General features: G+C 34.9%; 1 protein-coding gene and 1 pseudogene across 1 annotated transcript in view; one reads left to right on the forward strand and one right to left on the reverse strand.

The window, feature by feature from the left end:
• The window catches only part of FUT8 (fucosyltransferase 8), a 259,999-nt gene that overhangs the window by 134,322 nt on the left and 98,204 nt on the right, over nt 1-27,473 (reverse strand). The gene's annotated exons all lie outside the window — the stretch shown is intronic.
• Nucleotides 14,860-15,284, forward strand: LOC102725704 (eukaryotic translation initiation factor 1A, X-chromosomal-like; annotated as a pseudogene).

The following is a 27,473-nucleotide window of genomic DNA, read 5'->3' on the forward strand; positions in this document are numbered from 1 at the left end:
TCTAAAATAAATTTGAATCTTTAAAACTAAAGTAATGACAAAGTATTATGGGACATGTAACAATGTCATAAAGTGTATGACAATAATAAAGGATGACAGGCAGAAAAGGGAATGGTATTATTTTAAAGTTCCTACATTATCTTTTAAGAGGTATGACAGTATTTGAAAGTTTGGTGAAATAGGTAAAAGATTCAAAATGTAAACTCTATCAATGAAATACAAAACAGATAAGCAATAGAAAAAAACACAATGAAACCAAAAACAAGACCCTTGAATAGACCTATAAAATTGATAATATTTCAGCTGAACTAATGGGGGGGGAAGAAGACATAAGTTGCCAATATTAGGAATGAAAGAGGGAGCATCACTACAGATGCTACAAAAACATAATAAGGGTATACTGTAAACAACTTTGTGTCAACAAGTACAAAGCCAGACCTGAAACTGGCAAATTCCTTAAAAGAAATAACCAAAGCTCAATCAAGAAGAAGTAGACAATCTGAATAGCTGTATAGGCTCATAACGATTAAAGATGTTGAATTCGTATTTATAAATTTTCCCAAAAAGAAAACTCCAGGCCCATATGACTTTGTGTGTGAATTCTACCAAACATATTTATAGAAGATGTAACAGCAATTTTACATGAATTTTTCTAGAAAAGAAAAAAGGAAAAAAAAGTTTGACAGTCTCATAAAAGCTAAATGTTTATTTGCCATATAACTCAACAATTCCATTCTTAAGTATTTACAAGGGAAATGAAAACATATGTTCATACAAAGACTTGTACAAGAATGTTCACAGCTGATTTATAAGAGCCAAAATTTCACAAAAATCCAAGTATCTACTAACACATGAATGGATAAACAAATTGTGACTTATTCATATAATGGAATATTATTCAACAGTAAAAAGGAACAAACTATTAATATATATAACATGGATGAATCTCAGTAACATGTCTGGCTAAAGATACCAGGGATAAAAAAATTCACCCTGATATGAAATTCTAGAACAAAGAAACTAATACAAAGGGCCAGGGAGCAAGCAGGTGACTGACTAAAAAGGGGAATGACAGCTACATGAAGGTATATATTTGAGAAAAATCATCTAACTGTACACTTAATATGGGTATATTTTATTGATGTAAATTATGTTTCAATACAGTTGAAAAACATTTTAAGAGAAAGTTTAAACTATCTCCATTTTGTGAATGTAATTGGGAATGTCAATAATTGGAGGCTGCTAAGTCATTAAATGGCTAAATTATGTGCTTGCATCTTGAGTTTCAACGGAAGAGTTTTTTTCAGCAAAATTACTGTACATTCTTTTTTTTAATGAAAAAATTCCAAAGGTACTTATTCTATAGATATAATCAACTTCAATCCAAATGTTAATGTGAAAATTGTATTTTGCACACATTTCAAAAACAGTAAGAATCAACTCAAATAACTAGTAATATAATTAACAAACCATAAACTGTGTTCAGTTTTCTTAGTAGCCTAACCTTCTCTCAGAACAAAAGAAATAATCACAAATATTCAAATGATTCTCTAAATTATAATAAATATATACTAGTTATTATCATTATAAAATATATAGTTCAGAGAGTTATCATCTTTAGAAGAATTTACTTTCTTAACTGGAAAGTGGAAAAACCAAATCATTATTACAGACTACTTCTTGAAGTAATTCACTGTAATGAAATGAAAAATTTAACAGAAAATGATTTATTTAACAAGTTTAATTAATCACTATAATGTAGCAGAAGTTAAGTGTAACTATTGCATTTTAAATGTATCAGGTTGATAAAGGGAAATATAAATAAAACTTCTGGAGAAAAGCTAGTTATCAATTACAATGTGCAAATATTTTTTGGGGGGGGGCACCTGAGTGTCTCAGTTGGTTAAGTGTCTACCTTTGGTTCAGGACATGATCTCAGGGTGCTGGGATAGAGCCCTGAGTCAGGCTCCCTGCTTGGCGGGGATTCTGCTTTTCCCTCTGCCTCTACCCAACCCCCCCCCCCAAATGCTCTCTTCTCTCTCTCTCTCTCATGTACTCTCTCTCTCAAATAAATAAATAAAATCTTGGGGGGAAAAAAAGAAAAAAAAAGTACAAATATTTTAAAAGCCCTGTACATACAGAATTCAATTCTAGATTAACATATACCCAAGACTTTAAATATCTTCCCATTTGATCTAAATTCATTTTTAAATTAAGTACTGTTATATATAATTTATTTAAACTACCACTTACTGTCTAGCCTCCCTATGGAAAAGGGAAGTTTATAAAATTATGTGTTTATTAATTTAAGAAAGTAGAAACAAACAATCATAAATATGGCCCTTTAATGCTAGTTGAAATCAACTTTTATTATGGTAAAAAGCACTGATGTAATCAACTAAACTGAAATGTAGAATAAAGGCAGGGAGGAAGAAAGTAGAATGGGAGGCAAGAAGGCAGTGGAGGGGAAGGGGGAGAATAGGAGGACAGAAAAGGAAATTTTCATATAGCCCCTACCAAGACTATAAAATTCAATTTTCATTCATGACTTCCAGAGTCATCGATCATACTTTCACACTGCTTATCAGTAAGGTCACAGTATATGCACATACGAATTTAAAATGCTAGGCATCCTGAATACCTAAGCACAAAATACTCTATTTAAATTCACTGAAACCAGCCAATATCTTAGAAATTAATCTTCCTCATTTTGAAGTGCAAACAAATAATCACATTTATGAGGTTTCCATCAGGAGTATCTCACTCAGCTTAATTCAAGATAACACACCAGGCTGTGTTTACTGATGCAATTAATTTGTACTATTCAAATGGGTCCAGAAATCTGGCCTTGGCATCTGTACCTTTGGCCTGAATAGATTAAAACTGCTGAAAAGTAGTAATACTAAAAAATTCAAATAAAATGTATACCCTTACTATTTTATCTGATTATCCAGTATTACATAATATATACTTGATTGGCAGCATGATAGAGTAGAAACAGCAACCATTTCAAATTAATGACTGGCTATAAATATATAGGCAGTTTACCCAACTATAAAATGGGAATAACAGTACATCCTCACATAATTGTAAAGATTACATGAAATAATATATGTAATGGTGATTTGCATTAGTTACCACTATTTTTCCCTTGGTCATCAGAAAGTAGGTATGCTAGCCTTCTGCCAAGTTCTTACCTATCATGGCACCGTCATTCTTCCTGTTCCTTCTACCTGAACTATAATTCCTTTGGCTCGTTCTTATAATTCATATCTCTACTTAAATAAATGTCACCTCTTTTCAGAGATAGTCCCTGATAAACTGTATCGATTATGACATGTTAGGATACAAGTTAGAGAAACTCTAACTCAAAATAGCTTTAAAAATAAGGAAATTTTCTCAGTAGACAAAAAGTTAGTTTATTTAATCACTCCAAAAATCTATTTTCATCTTTCTATTCTATCCCCTTGGCATGTCAGCTTCTGTCCTAAGGCTAGCATTCTTCATGAACAAGTTGGCTGCCTCAATCCCAGCTACATGTAATTACGGTACACACATTACCAAAGAACAATTGGTAATCACCTTTAGTCCATCTCAATTTAAGGAAGAAGAAACTACTAACAGAAGTATCCCCTAGAAGATCTGCACATCTTATTATCCAGGACTGACTCACCTGTACCTCACAAAATCAATCACTGACAAGTGGGATGGGATTACCATTATGGCTTAGACTAATCAGGATTTAACCCTAAGGGTAGGTTCCAGAACAAAACTGGGACCCTAAATGCTACAACACCTTATCTTTTTTAAAAAGCACTCACCATCCTCTATTATTCTCTATCACAACACTTACTGACTTATTTATTTCCAATACTAAAAGGTATGAACTAGTAGAACAAGGACTTAGAGCACAGTGCCTAAAACAGAGCAAGCCCTTTATTAGTATTTATTGAATGAAAACCTGAATGCATGAATATTACCCAAGTGTGCATATATTTATTTAATACCTATAGTTAAAATCCTAGGCAAAATAAAATTAAAATCAAGCCTTAGAAGAATTAAAACTAAGATTCAAAGTCATTTTCATATGTTTATTCATTTACTTTTATATATAGGAAGTGTCCAAACTAGATGTTCAGAAAGAAATATATCCAAAAATAATTTCAAACCAAACACTTGCATTCAAGCCAACTCATGATAAGCTGCAGAGCCCAGAAGACAAAATAATGGAAAATAATGAAGCTGAACAAGAGAATCAGGCAACACAAAAACAGGCTTAGAGAACTCAGCGATTACATCAAACGCAATAACATTTGTATTATAGGAGTCTCAGAAGAAGAGAGAGAGAAGGGGGCCAAAAATTCATTTGAAGAAATAATAGCAGAAAACTTCCCTAATATGGGGAAGGGAACAGACATACAGATCCAGGAGGAACAGAGAACTCCCATCAAAATCAACAAAAGCAGGCCAACACCAAGATATATTATAATTAAACTTGCAAAATATAGTGATAAAGAAAAAAATCTTAAAAGCAGCAAGACAGAAGAAATCCATAACATACAAGGGAAAACCCATAACGCTAGCTGGAGATTTCTCAACAGAAACCTAACAAGCCAGAAGGGAGTGGCATGATATATTCAAAGTGCTGAATGGGAAAAATCTGCAGCCAAGAATACTCTATCCAGCAAGGTTATCATTCAGAATAGGAGAGGATAAAGAGTTTCCCACACAAACAATAACTGAAGGAGTTCATGACTACTAAACCAGCCCTGCAAGAAATATTAAAGGGGACTCTTTGTAAAGGAGAAACCAAAAGTATCAAAGACAAGAAAGAATCATAGAAAATCTCCAAAAACAACAACAAAACAAATAACAAAATGGCAATAAATACATATCTATGAATAATTACTTTGGGTGCACCTGGATGGCTCAGTCAGTTAAGCATCCAACTCAAGATTTTGGCTCAGGTCATGATTTCAGGGTCATGAGATCATGTTGGGCTCCATGCTTAGAACAGAGTCTACTTGAGTTCTCTCTCTCCTCCCCCTACCCCTCCCCCCACGCACACTCTCTGAATAAATATCTTTTAAAAAATAATAATTACTGGGGCGCCTGGGTGGCTCAGTCATTAAGTGTCTGCTTTCGGCTCAGGTCATGATCCCGGGGTCCTGGGATCAAGCCCCGCATCGGGCTCCCTGCTCAGCAGGAAGCCTGCTTCTCCCTCTTCCACTCCCCCTGCTTGTGTTCCCTCTCTCGTTGTCTCTCTGTCAAATAAACAAATAAAATCTGAAAATAATAATAATAATAATAATTACTTTGAATATAAGTGGACTAAATACTCCAATCAAAAGACACAGAGTGTCAGAATGGATAAAAAAAACAAGACCCACCTATATGCTGCCTACAAGGACTCATTTTAGACCTTAAGACACCTGCAAATTGAAAGTGAGATGGTGGAGAAACATTTATCACACAAATGGATGTCAAAAGAAAGTTGGAGTAGCAAACTTAGATCAAACTAGATTTTTTTGTTCTTGTATTATTTTTACCCTGCTTTGGTATCAGGGTAGTACCGGCCTCATGGAATGAGTTTGAATGTGCTTCCTATATTCCATTATTTGTAAGATTTTGATAAAGACTGTCATTATATTTTTAAATGTTTGGTAGAATTCACCGATGAAACCATGTGCTGGGAGTTTTTTGATTCCTAATTCAACTTTCATTCATATTATTGGTCTAAGATTTCCTATTTCTTGGATTCAAGACTGATGATTAGATTGTGGTAACTTGTACATTTTTAGAAATTATTTGGGTTTATTATATTATTGTTTATAGTAATCTGTTATCACACTATGTATTTCTGTGGTTACTGTTACATTGTTTTCACTTCCATTTCTCATTTTGGTTTTTGAATCTTTTTTTCTTAGTTAATGTAATTAAAGCATTACCAATTTTGTGTTTGTTCTTTTTTTTTTTAATGATCATTACTTTCAATGTTATGTTATTTTTTTATTCTGGTCTCTATTTACTTCTGATTTTTCTTTGTTATTTCCTTCCTCTACTAAATTTCAGCTAAGTTTCTTCTTTTCCTGGTTCCTTGTGATGTAATGTTTATTTGAACTTTCTTAATACAAGCATCAGAACATAAATTTCATTCTAACATCTGCTTTTGCTGCAGCTCATAGGTTTTGGAATATTGTGTTTTCTTTTTCTTTAGTTTTGACACATATTTTGATTTGCTGTTTGATTTTTTATTTGGCCTATGCAGTAGTGTGTTAATATTCCCATATTAAATATTTAATATTTGTATTGTAGATTTTTCCAGCTTTCTTTTATTGTTGATCTTTAGTTTTATATCATTGTGGCTGGAAAATATATTTAGTATGATTTCAGTCTTCTTAAATTTGTAGTATTTGTTATGTCTCTTTTTATGTGATTTAACCAGGGGATTCTTCTGTGTACATTTGAGGAAAATATATACTCTATTTTTCTTGGATGGAATGTTTTATATATATCTTTTAGAACCATGTACTCTGAAATATGCTTCAAGTAAAAAATGCTCTTGTTGAAGAAAAAGTAGTAACTTTAACTGAGGGTGCTCATTTAAAATAAAGTGTATCAGGGGGAGTTGTTTGGGGGAAATGGGTAAAATAGGTGAAGGGGATTAAGAGTACACTTCTCATGATGAGCACTGAGTAATGATGTATACAGTTCTACAGAACTATTGAATCATTATATTGTACACCTGAAACTAATTATAACACTATAACTATACTGGAATTAAAATTAAAAACTTAAAAAACATCACATTTCATAGCTAAGAAGGGCAGACAAACGTATTGAAAAATTCTAAGTCAGATACAAGTAATGAATAGAGAGTCACAATCTTTCTAGAAAACTTTCTAAAAAAACAGATTAAAAATTCAGATTCAAACAGATTTAAAACTGTTTCTAAAGAACAAGAGAGTTTCAAAAGTGTAATAAACATTTTATGCTACAGAAAAATTTAGTGGGATATATTTAAAAATACACACACATTTCAATCTTCATCTAAGAGGCATGAAAGCCCTTTAAAGGCTAATCTTTGCTACTGCATGTATGCAGAATATTATGATGATATTATTGGCTAATAATTCACTAATATGTGAGCCAGATGGGTGACAGAGATATAATTTATATATCCTAAAAAGAGAAGTTTAAATAAGTTATGGGATAATCACTGGTGAGCTACCATGGCTCAGCTTAATTAAGACAAATACACACAATATAATATTAGGTGAAAATGCGGGATGCAGAAGGATTTGATGTTGACAGGTACATAGCATGATGCCTTGGAAACTCTAAGTTCTAAGGTCAGACAGAACAGGTCTAAATCCTGGCCATACCAATATAGAATTGGGCCAACAAGGAATTAAAATAGGGCATCTTACCTTCTCTGAGCCTGAATTTTTTTTTAAAGATTTTATTATTTATTTGAGAGAGCATGAGCGGGGTGATGGGCAGAGGGAGAAGCAGACTCTCCACTGAGACTCTCCATTGAGCCTGATGTGGGGCTCAATCCCAGGACTCCAGATTCATGACCTGAGCTGAAGGCAGATTGAGCCTGAATTTTTTATCCTTGAGATGATTATAATAATTGCTATCATAGGGGGCCTATCATTCTAAGTGTAATGATGATAACAGCTACATTTATGTAGTGCTTCCTGAATGCAAGGTATTTTTTGCAGTACTTCACAATTATAATACTATTTAATCTTCTCAACAACCTCCTGATGTAAGTACTATTATCCCTATTTTACAGTGGAGGAAATTAAGGCACATTGAGATTAAATAACTTTCCCAAGGTTGTAAAGTCAGTAAGCAGCAGAACCAAAACCAATGATAGCTATTTGTTTGTTACTGTTAAGAATAGCCTGCTGACTTTAAGAATTACAAGGGAGGTGCCCCGCATCGGGCTCCCTGCTTGGCGGGAACCCTGCTTCTCCCTCTCCCACTCCCCCTGCTTGTGTTCCTGCTCTCACTGTCTCTCTCTGTCAAATATATAAATAAAATCTTAAAAAAAAAAAAAAAAAGAATTACAAGGGAGGCTAGAAAATCTCCTTCCACACATACCTTTTAACTCAAGGACAAGCAGCTATATCACTAGATCATTTCAAGTATAATTTAATTCAGAGATTGAAAGGCCTCAAACTTTTCCTCCCAAATAGCACACAGTTAGGAAAACTAGATAAAACAAATTCCATTTGACTTAATTTTTTTACATTTAAAATAGTGAAGTGATTTTTGGTTCCATTCCAAGATGGTAAAGACAGACTTCTTCCTATCCCTCCCACTAAGAACAGCTAAAAACCCTGGACACTCTATATAAAACAAATACAAGAGGACTGTGAAAGATAGAAAAGGCAGAGCTGCTAATAATCTAGGAACTAAAGCAATAACATAGCAGTGAGTTCTGAGTTTTCTTTTTGCTTCATATATCCCAGAAGGAAAAAAGAATAACAGAAAGAGCAAAAGCATGGGTAAATATAAAAGAATTTCCTTTCTCTTCTTGACTTTTCTACATTATGTTTTGATAATGCCTGTTATGGTTTTAAATACATGTAGAGGAAAATTAAGACAATTATATTGTAAGTGAGAGAGAGTAATGGTACTTCAGAGGGGTAAAGTTTCTACATTTCACTCAAACTCATAAGACATCAATGTGAGAAGACTGTGATAAGTTATGTATCTTTCAGGTAATACTTAAAGCAACTACTAAAAAAATCTATACAAAGAGAGATACTCAGTAATGTTTAGCAATATAATCATTAGAAATTTAACAGTGAGAGAGGTTTATAGTTAACTGCGTTTGCCCATTTCATCTACTTTCTAGCTGTGACTGTGACCATAGTATTTAACCTCTTTGTAAATTAGTTAATAACACTCATTTCAAACCAAGTAGAGTTAGAACATATTGGCTATAATTATTATAGCTTTTATTTTAATATTTTGATTGAGTGAGACTATTAACCCTTATTTACTTTACTAGTTTAAATGAATATTTATAGTAGTTTTGAACTGAGGCATTTGTGTGAAGTGCTAGTCATGGTGACTAGTATGTAGTATGGGCTTGCTAAATGAAAGCTATGATAATTTATTAGTAAATAAAGGTCTATGGGTTAAGCCTTTCTTTATTCCCATAGACTCTGAACCACAAGATCTTGTAACTTCCTTTACATCAGTCTTGGAAATTATTTTTTTGACTTTGATACCAAAGCAAATGCAACGAGAGCAAAAATAAACAAATGGGACTACATCAAACTAAAAAAACTTCTGTACAACAAAGGAAACCATCAATAAGATGAAAAGACAACCTATGGAATGGGATAAAATGTTTGTAAGATATATATCTGATAAGGGATTAATATCCAAAATATATAAAGAACTCATACAAGTCAATAGAAAAAAGCCAAACAATCCATTTAAAAAATGGGCAGAGGCTCTCAATACATTTTCCCAAAGATGATATACAAATGGCCAACAGGGGGCGCCTGGGTGGCTCAGATGGTTAAGTGTCCGCCTTCGGCTCAGGTCATGATCCCAGGGTCCTGGGATGGAGTCCCACATCGGGCTCCCTGCTCCTTGGGAGCCTGCTTCTCCCTCTGCCTCTCTCTCTCTCTCTCATGAATAAATAAATAAAATCTTTAAAAAAAAACAAAAACAAATGGTCAACAGGTACATGAATCAATGTACAATTCTATGTACAGTAAGTTTCCTATTTCCTATTAATCTAATAAAATTTCACCAGTATGATCAAAGTAGACCCACAATCCCTTAGTCATTTTTCTTTTTTAAAGACCTTATTTATTTATTTGACACAGAGAGAGACAACGAGAGAGGGAACACAAGCAAGGGGAGTGGGAGAGGGAGAAGCAGGCTTCCCACTGAGCAGGGAGCCCGATGCAGGGCTCGATCCCAGGACCCTGGGATCATGACCTGAGCCAAAAGCAGACACTTAAGGACTGGGCATCCCTCCCTTAGTCATTTAGTGTTAGCCTCCAATTCTCCTTAAATCTTCACTCCTCCCACACAAACCATTAAATCTCAATAGTGCTTTATTATTTATACTGCTTCCCCTCAGTATAAGGATATGGTTCTGCACATTACAGAATACCCCAACACAAGAGCAGCTTGGCTTAAACAAGATTGAGGTTTATTTTTTCTTTTGTAAAAGTCATCTAGAGAAAGGCCATGTAGAGATGGTGGTTGCATAGTATCCTCAGGAACCCAAGTTTCTAACTTTCTCTTCCACCATTCTCTGTGACTGGCTTCCATCGTCAAGATCACCTTATAGTCCAAAGTGTTTGCTAAAGCTCTAGTTACTATGTCTTCAATAAAGGTCAAAAAGGAGAAACCGAATGGCAAAATGGGATCTCTTCCGGAGGAGTCACTGACCTTTACAAGCACACAAACACATACTATTTCTGCTTTATCTTTATTGCCATAACTTAGTCACTTATCTAAAAAATACAGTCTTTTCTCCAAGGTGTCAATGTACCTACCTAAAAAAAAAAAGAGGATCAATTAATATAGAAGAGAAAAACAGATTTAAGGTTGGGTAGTATACCAGCAGCCTGCATCACAAGTTCCTATCCATTTTTCACAGATTCTGAGTAACGCTTGATACTGGCAGAAATTTTATATCATATCTTTAATCAACAGAGCTAATATAAAAGCTTTCCCCAATATATACTTTTACTTCTTTGGCTGTTTGTGGAGTGTGACCAATCCTAAACTGTACTGATACCATAACAAGTATAATAAGATTACAATTCTGAAGTCTTATTGAATAGGAGTTTTCATCTATCACATCTTGTGTACCAACTGGGATACAAAAGTTGATTTGTTTTGTACAAGTGACCTAAGAGAACACTGCAACTCACTCTGTGTGTCTCAACCAATTAGCAAATCAATGGCACTCGAGTGTGCTCTCTTTTGTTACAAATCTTGGATCTTATTCCATAGACACATCTGCTGCATGATCATAATTATCATCAATCCCATTATAGTACCTCATTTACTGAACATGTAGTAGGTTCCTGTGCAAAGTGATCTATTTATTCATTCAGGCCTCATAATAACCCTATTATGTTATTTTTGTCCTCATTTTATAGAAAATAATAATAGCAAACATTTATTGAGTGCTTAGTATGTGCCCGGCTTACTAAAGTATTTTACAGATAAATACTATTTTTATCCCTAATTTACAGATGAGAAGGCAGAAAAGTTAGTAACTTGCCCAGTCACATAGCTTGTAAGTAGCAGAGCCATGGGGAGCCTGGGTAGCTCAGTCAGTTAAGCATCCAACTCTTGATTTTGGCTCAGGTCATGATCCCAGGGTCCTGAGATTGGCCCCTCCCTCCCCGCCCCCCAGTGGAGTCTGCTTGGGATTCTCTCCCTCTGCCCCCCCCCCACACACACACGTGTGCATGCATGAGTGTACATGCTTGCTAGCTCTCTCTTAAAAAAAAAAAAAAAAAAAGTAGCACAGCCAGGATGCAAATCCTCACAAACACTCTAGAGTCTACTCAATTAACTACCATACTATAATAATAAACCAGCAGAGGTTAAGTAACTCACCTAAGGTCACAAAACCAGGAGCCAAAATTCACAGCTAGATCTATTGTCTTGACTCCAAATCAATCAAAGCAGTATGGTTTGACTGACCAAGGGATTATTACTCTTCAGGGGCAGAGTTACAAGAAAACAACACTATCAAAATAACAAACATAATCCATAAATTTCAATGATAAGCAACTGAGGAGGATGAAATGCAGTGCATCCATGCTGCCTAGGCAGCACTACAGGTAGACCTACCTCTTTTAGTAACAGATAAACCCAAAGCAGCTTTGGCAAAGGTATCTAGTGACTGTCATACATTAGTTTGAATAATCATTAGTATCTAAAAGATCTTAAATAGATGTCTGCATTTTACATCTGCTGTCAAAAAATTAAAGAGTAAACAGTTTTTTGCCACACCACACTCAATGGATATATCTAGAAGCAGTAGTTTTTAAAGACATCAGGAAAAATATTTTAAGAAATAATAAAAAGTAACATGGGCCACCTGAGTGGCTCAGTCGTTAAAGTGTCTGCCTTCGACTCAGGTCACGATCCCAGGGTCCTGAGATCGAGCTCTGCATCGGGCTCCCTGCTTGGCAGGAAGCCTGCTTCTCCCTCTCCCACTCCCCCTGCTTGTGTTCCTGCTCTCACTGTGTCTCTTTCTGTCAAATAAATAAATAAAATCTTTAAAAAAAAAAAGAAAAGAACAAAGAAAAAGTAACAGAATCAGACATTTTGTTGCCATCTGTAAGAACTAACAAATTTATAGTTCTTTCACCTATAATTACAACCCTGACTCTCATCCTTTGAGAGATACATATATTATGGCTATAAATTTCTTTAGTATTTTTTCCTAAGATTAACAATGTACAATTCTAATCCCAGAGTCAAAAATGCCTGTGTCCTCCCTCTCTAAAAAAATAAATATAATGAAAATCCCCCCTTCTCCCACTCAAATAAATAAATAAATAAATAAGCCTATGTTGAGCCTGAGTACACAACATACAAATCACAGTGCTGCTATTGGTTCATTTTCAAACACTCTCCTAAGAATTTGCAGTCTCTCTTCTAAGAACAGCATAGACACATAATGACTATTAGAAGAAGAATCTTGCACCTAATACGGTAACTTGAAATACTGTAAGCATTAATGATGAATGAAGGTCATGTCACCAATAGAATCAACCATGAGAATCATTCACTTTCATGAACACTTCATATCCTATATAAAAAAAAAAAATTCAGCTCAGTATATTGTTCTTCATCAAACACATTCTTTTTCCCTAATTCCAAACTTAATGAGACATTCTCAGTTAAGTTCATACCAGTTCATGTTTATACTCTACTTCCAATTATCAATGTTCTTAAACTAATTGGAGGAATTTTAAAGAATTGAGCAGTACTAAACTTACACTATATTTCACTGGATCCTCAATGGATGAAACATAAAACATATTTTTATTAGTAAAAAGTTACTATACTGGGGTGCCTGGGTGGCTCAGTTGGTTAAGCGACTGCCTTCGGCTCAGGTCATTATCTAGGGGTCCTGGGATTGAGCCCCACGTCAGGCTCCCTGCTCGGCGGGGAGTCTGCTTCTGCCTCTCCTTTTCCCCCCTCCTCACTCATGTGCTCTCTCTTTCATAAATAAATAAAATCTTTTTTAAAAAGTTACTATACCAAGTAAGAATTATTTTAAGGTTTTTTGTTTGTTTTTTTTTTTTAGTTATACTGATTCCTGTTTAAAAAAAAAAAAAGAAAGATGGGCGCCTGGGTGGCTCAGTTGGTTAAGCGACTGCCTTCGGCTCAGGTCATGATCCTGGAGTCCCTGGATCGAGTCCCGCATCGGGCTCCCTGCTTAGCAGGAAGTCTGCTTCTCCCTCTGACCCTCCCCCCTCTCATGCTCTCTCTATCTCATTCTCTCTCTCAAATAAATAAATAAAATCTTTAAAAATAAATAAATAAATAAATAAAAAGAAAGAAAGAAAAGTAGCATAAAACAGCCAGTGATCCTCAGTGAGGCATAAAAGTACCAAAAAGAATCAGCTATTATAAATCATTAGCGTTACACCAACTTTAATTTAATGCATCAGTTGACTGGGAGCTAATATTAGATGAAAAGCAGCCAAAGCAGCTTTTATTTATAACTATGTGTGGAATAATAACAGAAATGTTGTTACTAAGATCGATTTAATTTAAGCAACATTTAAAAGTGAATTTTTACACATAATGGTATTTGAACACAATTTGAAATGGGCAGGACATATCACTTGATAAGAATATCATTCCTCATTTTGAAAGTGTTAAGAGATCTCTACTTTTACCACAAGGGAGTAATAAGATCCAGAATTAACTTCCAAATGTAAACAGCTAGAAAATGGAATAAACTATGTATCTGATTTTGGACAACAGGCAACACAAAACTGATTCCAGGGAGGAAGGGAGGAGGAGGAGAAGGAGGAGGAGAAGACGAAGGAGACGAAGGAGATGAAGACAACGAAGACGAAGAAGAAGAAGAAAGCGAACAGGGAAGAACTATAATTACCTGGGATTCTTTCTGAAAGCACTTTTGAGATTACAGTATGTTGAAGGGGAAACCCAAAAATAATCTAGTGCATTGCTAAGTTGAAAAGGCAGAAGTCAGACCACAAAAACAAAACAAAACAACTATTTGGGGGGAAAAGTCCCTGAAGTGAGAGAACTATGCAAAGACCTATTTTTTAAATTTTAAAAAAGACAGAGAGAGAGAGAGAGATCCCCTTAAATTACCTGAATGACAACCTATATATGCATAGGGTGAAAACACATAAGGTTAAGCAAAGCCAAGTTCTGGGAAAGAAAAATTACCAGGTAGCTAAAGCTGAGTAAAATTATTTGATGATACTAGAGCTCACAGAGGGCCAGGAATCATTAGACTTCTTACAAACAAGATAGAGAGTCCTCATTGAATCCTTGCGACATTCAGTAAAGTCCCAAAGAGAGGTCCACCTTAGTAATGAGGCTAAGAGAGCACAAGAATAAAGGTTTCCTCTAGACCTTCCCTAGAAAACCTTAAACACATTAACACACATGGAAAGGGAAGAGGGAGGGATATGAATTTGCTGCCGCTGAGGCTGGCTCAGAAAAGCTCAGCCTCAAAACTCTCCCGCACCTGCAGAGTGCCATTTTGCGTAACATGCTAGGTAATCCCATGTGCCTTTTGGAAGAACAGCCGCCACCACCACCACAGGAAATGAGACTAAGATGCCATGAGGTATTGTAATGACCAAGAAAAAAGGTAAAGGAGGTAAAAACAGGTGCAGAGGTAAGAGTGAAAATGAACCTGAAAAAAGCTGGTGTGTAAACAGGATGAATAAGAGTATAACCAAGTAATCAAAATATTGGAAAATGTATAATCAGAAGTAATGTGTCTTGATGGTGTGAAGAGATTATGTCATATGAAAGGAAAACTGAGAAAAATGGCTTGAATAAATACCTCATACATTATATCGGTCTGACAGACTATGAGGATAACAGAACTGATGTAATTTTAAACTACAGTGCAGATGAAGGTATAAATCTGAGAGCATGTGGCAAGCTTCCAAAGCCTGCTAAAATCAATGAGATATACATTTGGTGATGGAAATGATGATGAAATCCAGTTTGATGATATTAGAGATGATGATAAAGACCATGATGATATTTAAATTGAACTCAATGTTTTACATTCCAAATTTTCTGAGGATTAAATCCCAAAGGAGATATGGCTTCCCTGTCCTTTAAAAGTTAACCAGACTTCTGGGGTGCCTGGGAGGCTCAGTCGGTTGAGTGGCCGACTCTCGGTTTCAGCTCAGATCATGATGTCAGGGTCATGGAATCGAGCCCTGCATCAGTCTCCGCACTTGGCAAGGAGTCTGCTTGAGGTTCTCTCTCAGCCCTTCCCCACCTCTCTAAAATAAATAAATCTTAAAAAAAAAAAAAAAGTTATCATATGTAGCTTAGTCGTTTTATCATGGCATCCCTTTCTTTAATGAATAGGTGAACTCCTTATGCTCAAATACTCTTGGAAGCAGTTCTGTCTTCTTGATTGATCTCTCATTAGTTAAATAAAAACTTTGATACATGTTAACAAGTAACTTTAAGAGCTAAGCTTTTATAGAACCCAAGTACATTTAATTCCAAAGTCCTATGTTCTTAATCATAGCTCCCTTTTTAAAAAGGGGGAAAAAATGGGATGCCTGGGTGGCTCAGTCAACTCAGGTCATGATCCCAGCATCCTGGGATGGAGCCCCACATCAGGCTCCTTGCTCAGGAGGGAGTCTGCTTCTCCCTCTGCCTGCCGCTCCCCCTTCTTGTGCTCGCTCTCTCTCTGACAAATAAATAAAATCTTTTTAAAAAAAATAAAAAATAAAAAAGGGGAAAAATGTCTATATGGTAGTGTACTGGAAGATTAATGAGAAAATCCTATTATGCAAAAGAAAATGTTTACAGTGTAAAGAATACTGGAACAGAGAAAACAATATCTACCTTACAGATAAGAAAACCAAGGCATTTAAAGGTGAATTAAATGGGGGGTAGGAACAGTGTCACATAGCTAGCAAGTATCAAACAGAAATTTTAACCCAGCAACCTGATTTCAGATTCTACTGCAAGAATATCTTTCACAGCCAAGGATCTTCCCAATCTAGACCAAACATCTGAAACAAAAGGATCCCTATCAATAGGATAAGAAATAAAATCTTTGCCATCCCAAGAACACTACTAATCAACAATGACTTTTGGAAGAATCATTCTACCTAAAGAACTCTCTTGTTTTTTTATGATCTATAAAGACCTTTGCAGTTTGAAATAGAACTTCAGAAAGGGGGATTGGGCAGGTGATTCCTTCAAAACGCCCCCTCATCATTCATGAATTCATCCATATTTATCCACTGCCCCACGGCCTACCATCTGTTTGGTACTAAACTAAGTGCCAAGGATGCAATGATGACAAAACAGAGATAATATCCATTTTAGTGGATAACAGAATCTACTGGGAAAGCAAATATGAAACAAATAATTACACAATTACTTTCTTAGTTTTCTAAAATATTATGAGCCTACCCCCAATACAAGGATTTTGAACTTGTTATCTGAAACACACTTGTCCAAATACCCACCATAGTTGTTTCCTCATCAAATTCAGGTCATCATCACTCAACTATCACCTTCTCAATAAAACCTGCCCTGACCATTCTATATAAAAATGGTATACTTCCCACTCCAACATTCCCTATTACCTTCCCTGATGTACTTACTTTTCTCTAGAATACTTATTACCATCAAACATACTTACTTGTTTAGTATCTGTATTCCCACTAGAATAAAAGCTCCAGGAGATCAATAGTTTCTGTCTATATTATTGATTAGTATCACTCAAAGTCTAGAACAGTGCCTATAGCAGACAATGAATATTGATGACTAATGAATAAATGAGTGCAATGAAGGAAAGTCCAAGTATAGTGACAGTGTATAAAAGAAGAAACCATTAATTTCATTTAGACTAACAATCACAATGTTATTACTTATATACATATCATGTAATAATTAAAATACCAATTATAAATGCTATCTATCATTCATGTATATGGTATTAATTTAAGCATTTTCAGTTTTTCTATAATTCCTTTCTTATATTTTTAAACATTTGAAGTATATATAACAATGATTTACTGATAAAGAGTTTCCCATTTTTATTCTAGAAGGGAGTCAACATCTAACAAAATGATTTATTCTCCACTCAATCAACTATCTCACCTTAAAAAATGAAGACAATATGAGATGATATTATCATACTCATTAAACTAGAATAAGCATCTTATTTTTCAGAAATGAAAAACTAAAACTAAAGAGAGAGAGAGAACAGGACCTAAAATCACCTTCTAAGGTTTATAGCTTGATTTCTTTGCTTCATATGCTCAGTGTGTGAAGATTTTATACAATTATGGCACTTATAGCCAAACATCTAGAAAAAAAAATTGTCTCAAATTTGGTGTATCACAGTCCAAAGGACTATGTGGCCTGACAAAACTCTTGTTTTGAAGAATGATATTTTTATTTATACCTACGCAATGTTAACCTATCATTTAAACAAGTATTTAACAATAATCATTTTAAAATCATTTAAAAAGATAAACAGACCTTGAGACACAGTTTTCAAATTCAATCATCTATCTGAAACTCCAATAATCAGTCAATATGATCTGAAGTGAAGCTGCTATACTATTTCTAATAAAATGAGTTTGTTATGAATAATCTATGTGTACAATGGAATTTTTCATGAGTCCTCTAATTTGTCCTGATAAAAACACAACTTATTACAAGGAATTTGGAAGAAAACACTCATGAAGAAATAATTTAATATGATCTGCCCTACTATACTGTGAAAACATAAGAATATTAACCAACTATAACCAGGACTCCCAAAACACATGTATTCTCTCCCCTAATTAAGAAAATTAGGGGTAGGGGCGCCTGGGTGGCTCAGTCGGTTAAGCGTCTGCCGTTGGCTCAGGTCAGGATCCCAGGGTCCTGAAATCAAGCCCCACTTTGGACTCCCTGCTCAGTGGGGAGCCTGCTTCTCCCTCTCCCTTTCCCTCAAGGCCCGCTCATGCTCTCTTGCTCGCTCTATCTCAAATAAATAAATCTAAAAAAAAAAAAATCAGTAATCATACTAAGCAAAGAAGAAAGCAAAAACAAATCTTCAGATAAAAAATACAGTTCAATCTAATATCTATTAATATCTACATCCATATTAAGTTTTTTTTTTAAGATTTTATTTATTTGACAGAGAGACAGTGAGAGAGGGAATACAAGCAGGGGGAGTGGGAGAGGGAGAAGCAGGCTTCCCACCAAGCAGGGAGCCCGATGCGGGGCTGACCTGAGCCAAAGGCAGACGCTTAACAACTGAGCCACCCAGGCACCGCCCAAATTAAGTTTTCAAACACAGAAAAAAGCTAAAGAATGGTCTCAGTTGTCCATCTTTTAATTATGTGGACATTCCTCAAAGTATCTATAAAAATTAAAATTACTATAAAAGTTTCCTACTATTACACACATTTAAAAATATTACTATTCATTTGAAAAATATACCCTGTGAATATTAAAGATAAATATTAAATGTTAAAGGTAAGTATTTCCCTCTGGTTAACTTTCTTCCAGAAGAAAGAACATTTACAGGACAATGGACCATCAACTAGTAACAATGTCTACTGATACAGATACTAAGTTTAAAAATCAATTTATCTGAAAACATTTTAAATTAGCTTAATTATTTTTAAATAATGGCACATGGTCGTTGTAAAACAAAAGAATCGCAGAAATGCATAAAGAATAAAGAAAAGACCATAGGAAATTTATCTTCTGAAAGAATAATTCATGGGTTACCATTTCTGCACCATCTCTCAAGACGTTTTACTTAAAGATAAACCGTCTTACATTAAAGGACTCATTGCATACATCCTATTCTATAGCCTACTTTGCTTAATTCACTAGGTAAACAACACCTTTCATGTCAGCCAGTATATATCTTCGTATGTCATTATTTTTAAAGGCCCCATTGTATATTACACTCAATGTATTACCATAACTTACTTAACCATTTTCCGTATTAATAGATATTTGGGTTTTCATTTTTTCATTTTTTTTAAATGAACTATCTATAATACAATGATCAGGACACTCCACACTTCTTCACTACAATGCCTCTTACTCCAATACCTTCTCCACAAAACAGAACTCATTTATTCAAATATTTTTAAGTGCTTATTATGTTCCACTCACTGTTCTAGGCAATCCAAGTTCCAACAGTGTAGGGACTGATTCTATTTTAGTCACTGCTTTATTTCCTGTGTTTAGTGGATTGTCTGGTACATAGTGGAGTATCATATATGTGTTGAATGAATGGATGATTATGCTTGTTCACTCATCCCTTCACTTTTTTAAGCATTGACTTCGAAATTAGTTCGGTTTTCATTTTTTTTTTCCCCCCACTCTGCAGCGTAATGAGCCTGTTAAGTGTCTTTATCACTCACAATTCAGGCTCACTACTGGGAGTCAAGTAGATGAATATGGAGACAAAAACAGTACTACAGCATTGCCTTTTGGAACCTCTGCTCAGTTGCGTTTAAAATGTTCAAAGTTCCTTTTGAGCTCAAAACATCATCCATAGGAAATGTGAATCTAACAGCTAGCTGTATGTTTTCCTTTGGTCTAACATTTCAATGGAAAAAGAGTAGTAACACTCTCCAAAAGGTCCAACTGGCACACAGAGAAACCTTAAAAATCCAATTAAACTGCAAAATTATTATTGAATTCATAAAAGATTTATATTGCTTTTCCAGGAAAAATACTTTGAGAGAAAAAGACCACTGAAATACCAAAACATAACAAAATGTTTATATTCTGATCAAATTTTAGCTTTTAAAATTACCATAGATCTGTTGAGAAACCTTATTTAGAGGTTATACATGCCTATTCTGTTTTCTCTCATTTGGAAAATACAGGTACTGTAGAGATTAAATTAGAATCACGAATCTGGGAAGAACATTGAGACATATGAAGCTCAACCTTCTGCCTTTTACTCATGTACACTTAAGCCAGTTTACCTACATAAGAAATGTATCAACAACAAAGAATTACCCAGCTCACCCAAGGATAAGAGATGTGATAAAAGTTAAGGTGTAAGTCTGGGAAAAGAAATGTTAAATCACTCTAAGAATGTTTTCATTAGAGAAAACTGTTTAGAGGAATGTCATGATCCAACTTCCATTTTAGTATGATCTCTCTAGTATTTATGCTTGAATGTTAAATGCATATGTTAAATACATATGCTTGAATGGAATATCCAAGTTGATTATGATCAAGTATTTTGCCTCCTAACTGGTGAGGACAACATGCAAAAATTTAGTGAAAGAGGATACTGGTTTGTATTAGATTGTGAATACCTCTTCAACAAAAGCATATGCTACCCACCAGTGTATTTTTATAAACACACCCTATTATTATTAGATTCTAAGTTCAAAACAGTATATCATGATTTTATGGCTCCTTATATCCCCACTACTTAGAATACACACCAGGTATTTAATACTCACTGATATCGCTGAAAATATAGATATTTATCTAGTCCATTTAAATAGAATTTCATTACCACAAAAATTTTTCAATATTAAAATATCTAGAAAAACATATTACCACACTTGAACAGATAACTTACACACCAATGTTCATAGCGGCATTATTCACAACAACCCAAATGTCCACTGACAGATGAATGGATAAACAAAATGTGGCACATCCATAAAATAAAATATTACTCATTCTTAAAAAGAATGAAATTCTGATACATGGTATAACATGGATGAACCCTAAAGACACTACGTTAAGTGAAAGAAGACAGTCACATAAGAACAAATATGATTCAACTCATAAGAAGAACCTAGAATAGTCAAATTCATAAAGACAAAATAAAACAATGGTTACAGGGGCTGGAAGTAAGAAGGAATGTGGAGTTAATGTTTCATGAGTGCAGCAGTTTGGGATGCTGAAAAAGTTCTGGAGATAGTGGTGATGGCTGTACAACAATGTAAATGTACTGACACTGAATTACAGTGTAAGTAAGTATATACACCTATTTACATACTTAAAATGGTTAAATGGTAATTTTTATTTTATATATACTTTACCACAATAAAAAGGACAAAATATTATATTACTTTATGAATGACTTGCCCAAATAATATTTCATAAATGTACAATCACAGAATTCTAATAGCTCTTAACATTAAATTATTAAGAAAAAAAGGAGTTAAAAAATAAACATCCAGTTCTATACGTATCTGGTTTCTTAAAAAACAAGTAAAAACAAAACAAAACAAAAAAACCTTGAAGAAACAAAGTTATTTTGACTTCAGCAATACCAATAATGCATGCATTTATTCTAACTTTGCAAATCCTTTGCCTTACAACAAAAATACTTAAACATAGTGAATATCAACATATCCATATGTTTTAACATTCACACATAATTTCATCTCCACTTTCTCAGCAGAAGCTTGTCTGCACTTAAATGTTTTTGCAATTCAGTTTTGATTCTATTTTCTTTTATCTTTTTCCTTGCAGGTAAAAACTAGGCATGCAAAGACTATTCCCTACTTTCTTCAACATTTTCAAGGCAGTTAACAAACAATCTAATAAGAAATATAGCATGTCAAATAAATGATAAACTGGGAATTCTTGAAAGTGATTAACATTCTGTATGGTAAATTATTTCCTAACCTTTGGGAAATGTTTAAGAAAATAAGTTAAAATTTACATTCATCTCAACATATACAAAAGCTAACACAACTGCTACAAGACACAAAGGCAATGATATTTTTGCTAATTATAAAAATGATTCACATTCAAACAAATCTAACTGAAATTCATGAAACTATATAACATTCTTAAAAATACAAACTCCCGGGCGCCTGGGTGGCTCAGTTGGTTAAGCGACTGCCTTCGGCTCAGGTCATGATCCTGGAGTCCCGGGATCGAGTCCCACATTGGGCTCCTTGCTCGGCAGGGAGTCTGTTTCTCCCTCTGCCCTTCCCCCCTCTCATGCTCTCTCTAATAAATAAATAAATAAATCTTAAAAAAAAAAAAAATACAAACTCCCTAGTTCAATACAACATACCACACATACCTCAATTTCTATTCTATGATGTCAAAGAAGTTATATTGATTTAATACAGTTAAATTCAACAATACTGATATAATTTGTAACTCATTTAACATGATTCATTTATGAGACTCAACCTTAATTTACCAACTAAATTTTAATATTGGTTAATTAATTATTTCTCTGGTAATTACCAAACTAGGAAGTTTTCAGTACTGATTAATTTTCCAAGATCTGCCCACAAAACTATTATTGTATAATGAAATCTCACTTAAAATGAAGTTACCTAAGATAAAAAGAATAAAAGCAAAGAGGTATATTCAAGTGTTTGACTTCCTTAGTACCCTATGCATATTCCTTCTAGAGGTAGCTATTTCAAGTGACAATAAATCCTTTGATCCATAATTTCCCTACTTTCCCAATAAATTACATTAAGCAAAAATTAAGTAAACTATTGTAGAGTCCTCCCATTAAAACAAAAACAAAAAAAACAAAAACTAGAGATGTGTTTTTCCTTATTATGTTCTTCTTAGTATATATTCCTAAAAATATATTGTGGATCTGTGTCCAAAAGATCTATCCAGCAAAACTCACATATTTATGTAAGTTTTTAGCACCTTAACATTCACATTCAGATTCAACAAAAATTTCTTAAGACTACACGAGGAACTGAATTCCAACCACAACTTTATAAAATGGGTAATGTTAATGATCTCATGTTAAAGGAAAATGAGGCTCAGAAAAACAAAATAATTTGATCTCACAATCAGTAACTAGTGAATTCAAGAGGTGGAACCCAGATAATCTTGATGCCAAAAGGAAGAAGAGAAGTTACACTTGTTCTGTGTCAGACATGACCCAGGCACTTGGCACATATTTTGTCATTTAATTCTTACAACTGCTTTATAAGATAGGCACAATCTCCATTTTGAAGATGAAGAAACTCAGGTAAGAAGTGATTTGACTTGATCAAGGTTTGTACAGAAAATAGGCAGCTAAGACAGGACAGAAACCCTGGAATTATACATTGATAGATCTGTCCTCAAACCATGATTGTGATCCAAGGAGGGAAGTTTATTTGATGTGTCGTTTTATTTTTGTTTTCAGGGTTTTGTTTTGTTTTTTTAAGAGAGAGAGTATGTGGTGGGGAGGGGCAAAGGGAGAGAATCTCAAGCAGGCTCCATGCCCAGCACAGGGCTCGATCTCACGACCCTGAGATCATGACCTGAACCAAAACCAAGAGTCAGATGCTTAACCAACTAAGCCACCCAGGCACCCCTGTTTTCAGTTTTATTTCTTTTTCTATAGAAAGGGGAACAAATTTTACCAAATCCATTTTAATAAGATTTCTAATTCCTTTAGAGAATGGTATCTCTGCTGGTAATCCCTGTAAGGTCACTATCATGAGTCTACCAGGCAGACAAAAGATAACAATGATACAGCATTTAGCATGCAAATAGATGTCAACCCAATATGAATCCAATAATCCAATAGGAAAACACTGAATGCCTTTTGTCATTAGAATAGTTTTGCTAAGAATCAGACCCTCTTGAACCAGGTGCCAATTCTTGAAACACTACTTTGAGCAACAAAGAGAATTAAAGTTTAGAGAAAGAAGGTGAAATACTACTCCCCATTCTACCCAATACTCCTACATTCCACTAATGTAAACCTATGATCCTGTTCCCCACTAGCATAGCTCTACAGGACAGCAAGAGCAGGGAGAAAAGGCTGGTCTCAGAATGGGAAAGAAATACCACCATTTCAAATATAAAATCAAATCTAAGTCATTTTCATCTCTCCTTAAGGAAGTTCGGCAATGTATCACTCAAAGTATCTGTCTTCTACTAGCCTATAAAACCGTCTGAAATCCAGTTAGAATATTCTCTTCCTTTACAAAATCTCACCTGTCCTTTTTCATCTGCCTCTGTTCTTACTCAAAATCTACTCAAAAATTAATAAAGCAGTCAGACATCTAGAGCTCTATTATTCAGGAGCAAAGGTCAATAATTATCAAATACTGGCCAAGGCATGAAGGATTCATATTTCAGAGTAATTTTCAAATTTTGCTACACAGGACGAAAGAGTTGTATGAAATATTCTCAGTAGCTAATGAATGAGAGAGTGCCAGGTAGGTTTCATTTATAAAAGTATATAACTCACATACACTCATTCATTATACCAAACTTGAGGCCAGAAAAATGTATAAGTATCACAATAAAATCAAAGTTCTAAAATTCTTACCCTAGAATATGTAAGAGGTAGAGGGGAGGCAGGTGATAATTTGTTGTATTTTTTAAAATGAGTCCTCATCTTTCTTTTCTCTGATCTTGTTTATGATGCAAATCCTACAGGAAACAAATTAAAGTCTAAAATGAACTCTGAAGTTTCTGAATAATACCATTTTCATTCATTTTTTTTAAGATTTTAAGAGAGTGAGTGTGCGCACGAACAGGGGGAGGAGCACAGGGGGAAGGAGCGGGAGGGGGAAAGAATCTCAAGCAATCTCCCCACTGAGCACAGAGCCCGAGACGGGTCTTGATCTCATGACCCTGAGATCATGACCTGTGCCAAAACCAAGAGGAGGACACTTAACTTACTAAGCCACCCAAGCGCCCCATTTTCATTCTTGAGATGAATGTGTATTCTGCTCTTGTTGGATGAAGTAATCTACAAATGTCAATTATGTCTGGTTGATTGATGGTGCCGTTGAGTTCAAGTATGTCCTGATTTTCTGCCTGCTAGATCTGTCCATTTTTAAGACAAGAGTGTTGAGATACCCAACTATAATCGTGGATTCATCTATTTTTCTTTTTGCAATTCTCTCAGTTTTTGCCTCACATATTTTGAGAGCTTGTTTGGAGGTTCTAGCAGGGGAGCGCAGCTACTCGTATACCCTTGACCGAAGAATGGTCCTCCTCTATCGGGGAAAGTCGTCCTCTTCGACCGAGCGCGCAGCTTCGGGAGGGATGCACATTGAGCAGTGAGGGAGGAAAGGGACACCGCCTAGCCAGCTAGATCAGCCGAATCAACCCTGGTGATCAATGGGGTGACAGATGTCGCAGCCAGATCACCCTCACATCCTGCCTCACATATTTTGATGCACATACTTTAAGGATTATGTCTTCCTAAAGATTTGACCCCACTGTCATTATAAAATGCTCCTGTTTACACTTGAAGATTTTCCTTGCTCTGAAGCCTGCTCTGTCCGAAGTTAATAGAGCTACTCCAGCTTTCCTTTGATTAGTGTTAGTATGGTATACACTTCTCCAACCTTTTATTTTTATTCTGTATGTGTCTTCACATTTGAAGTGGGTTTCTGTTGACAACATATAGTTGAGTCTTTGATCCACTCTGACGGTCTCTTTTAACTGAGTATATTTAGACCACTGGCATGTAAACTAATTACTGATATACCTGGATTGATATCTACCCTATTTGTTACTGTTTTCTATTCATTACCCTTGTTCTTTGTTCCTATTTATATCTTCCACTCTTTTTCTTTTGTGGTTTTAACTGAGGATTTTATGAGATTCCATTTTCTCTCCCTTCTTAGCATGTCAATTATACATCTTTTTTCACTTTCTTTGTTTCCCTGGAGTTCACATTATACATTTACAACTAATCCAAGTCCACTTCATGGGTAGTGAAATACAAGTACCTTATAACAGAATATTCTTAAATCCTCCTTCCCAACCCCTGTATCATTGCTGTCACTCATTTCACTTATATTTAAGATACACTCATTGAATACATTGTTGATATTATTTTAAACAAATTATGTTATCTGTTAGTCAATTAAGAAAAATAAAAGTTATTTTAAAGTTATTCAGAAGTTATTTTAAAGTTATTTCCCTTCACCTAATCTTTCTCTAATGGTCTTCCCTTTTTTAATGTAGATCCAAGTTTCTGGCCTGTACAATTTTCCTTCTCTGAAGAACTTTTAATATGTCTTACAAGGCAAGCCCACTAGCAAAAATTTTCTACATTTTTGTTATCTGAGAAAGTCTTTATTTTCCTTCTTTTTTAAAGGATAATTTAGCAGGATACAGAGTTCTAGACTGTTCAATTTTTCTCCCAACACTTTAAGTATTCCACTCCACTCTTTTCTTGCTTGCATGATTTCTGAATAGAAGTCAGATGTAATTCTTACCTTTGCTCCTCTATAGATAAGGTATTTTTTCCCTTCTGGCTTCTTTCAAGATTACTTCCTGTTTGATTTTTTGCAATTTGATTATGATATGCCTAGGTGAAGTTTGGGGGACTTACCTCGCCTGGTGTTCTCCAAACTTCCTGGATCTGTGGTTTGGACCCTGACATTAATTTGGTGAAATATGCCATCATTATTGCTTCAAATATTTCCTCTTCCTTTTTCTCCTTCCTCTCCTTCTAGAATTCCCATTATGCATATATTTATTATACCTTTTGAAATTGTCCCACAGTCCTTGGTTATTTTTTAATTTTTTTCAGGCTTTTTTCTCTTTGCTTTTTAAATCTTTTTTTTTTTTTAAATTTATCCATTTATTTTATTTTGTTCTAGATATGCATTTGATTATTTTATTAACATATAATGTATTATTTGTTTCAGGGGTACAGGTCTGTGATTCATCAGTCTTACACAATTCACAGCGCTCACCATAGCACATACCCTCCCCAATGTCCATCACCCAGCCACACCATCCCTCCCACCCCCCTCCACTCCAGCAATCCTCAGTTCGTTTCCTGAGATTAAGAGTCTCTTTTATGGTTTGTCTCTCTCTCTGGTTTAGTCTTGTTTCATTTTTCCCTCCCTTCCCTATGATGTCTTGTTTCTCAAATTCCTCATATCAGTGAGATCATATGATACTTGTCTTTCTCTGACTGACTTATTTTGCTTAGCATAATACCCTCTAGTTCCATCCACGTCATTGCAAATGGCAAGATTTCATTTTTTGATGGCTGCATAATATTCCATTGTGCGTGTGTGTGTGTGTGTGTGTGTGTGTGTGTGTGTGTATCACATCTTCTTTATCCATTCATCTGTCGATGGACATCTAGGCTCTTTCCATAGTTTGGCTATTGTGGACATTGCTGCTATAAACATTGGGGTGCACATGCCCCTTCGGATCACTACATTTGTATCTTTGGGGTAAATACCCAGTAGTGCAACTGCTGGGTCATAGGGTAGTTCTATTTTCAACTTTTTGAGGAACCTCCA

The sequence above is a fragment of the Leptonychotes weddellii genome, chromosome 9 (assembly GCF_054177405.1).
Source record: "Leptonychotes weddellii isolate Sample4059 chromosome 9, ASM5417740v2, whole genome shotgun sequence".
Taxonomy (NCBI): Eukaryota; Metazoa; Chordata; class Mammalia; order Carnivora; family Phocidae; genus Leptonychotes; species Leptonychotes weddellii.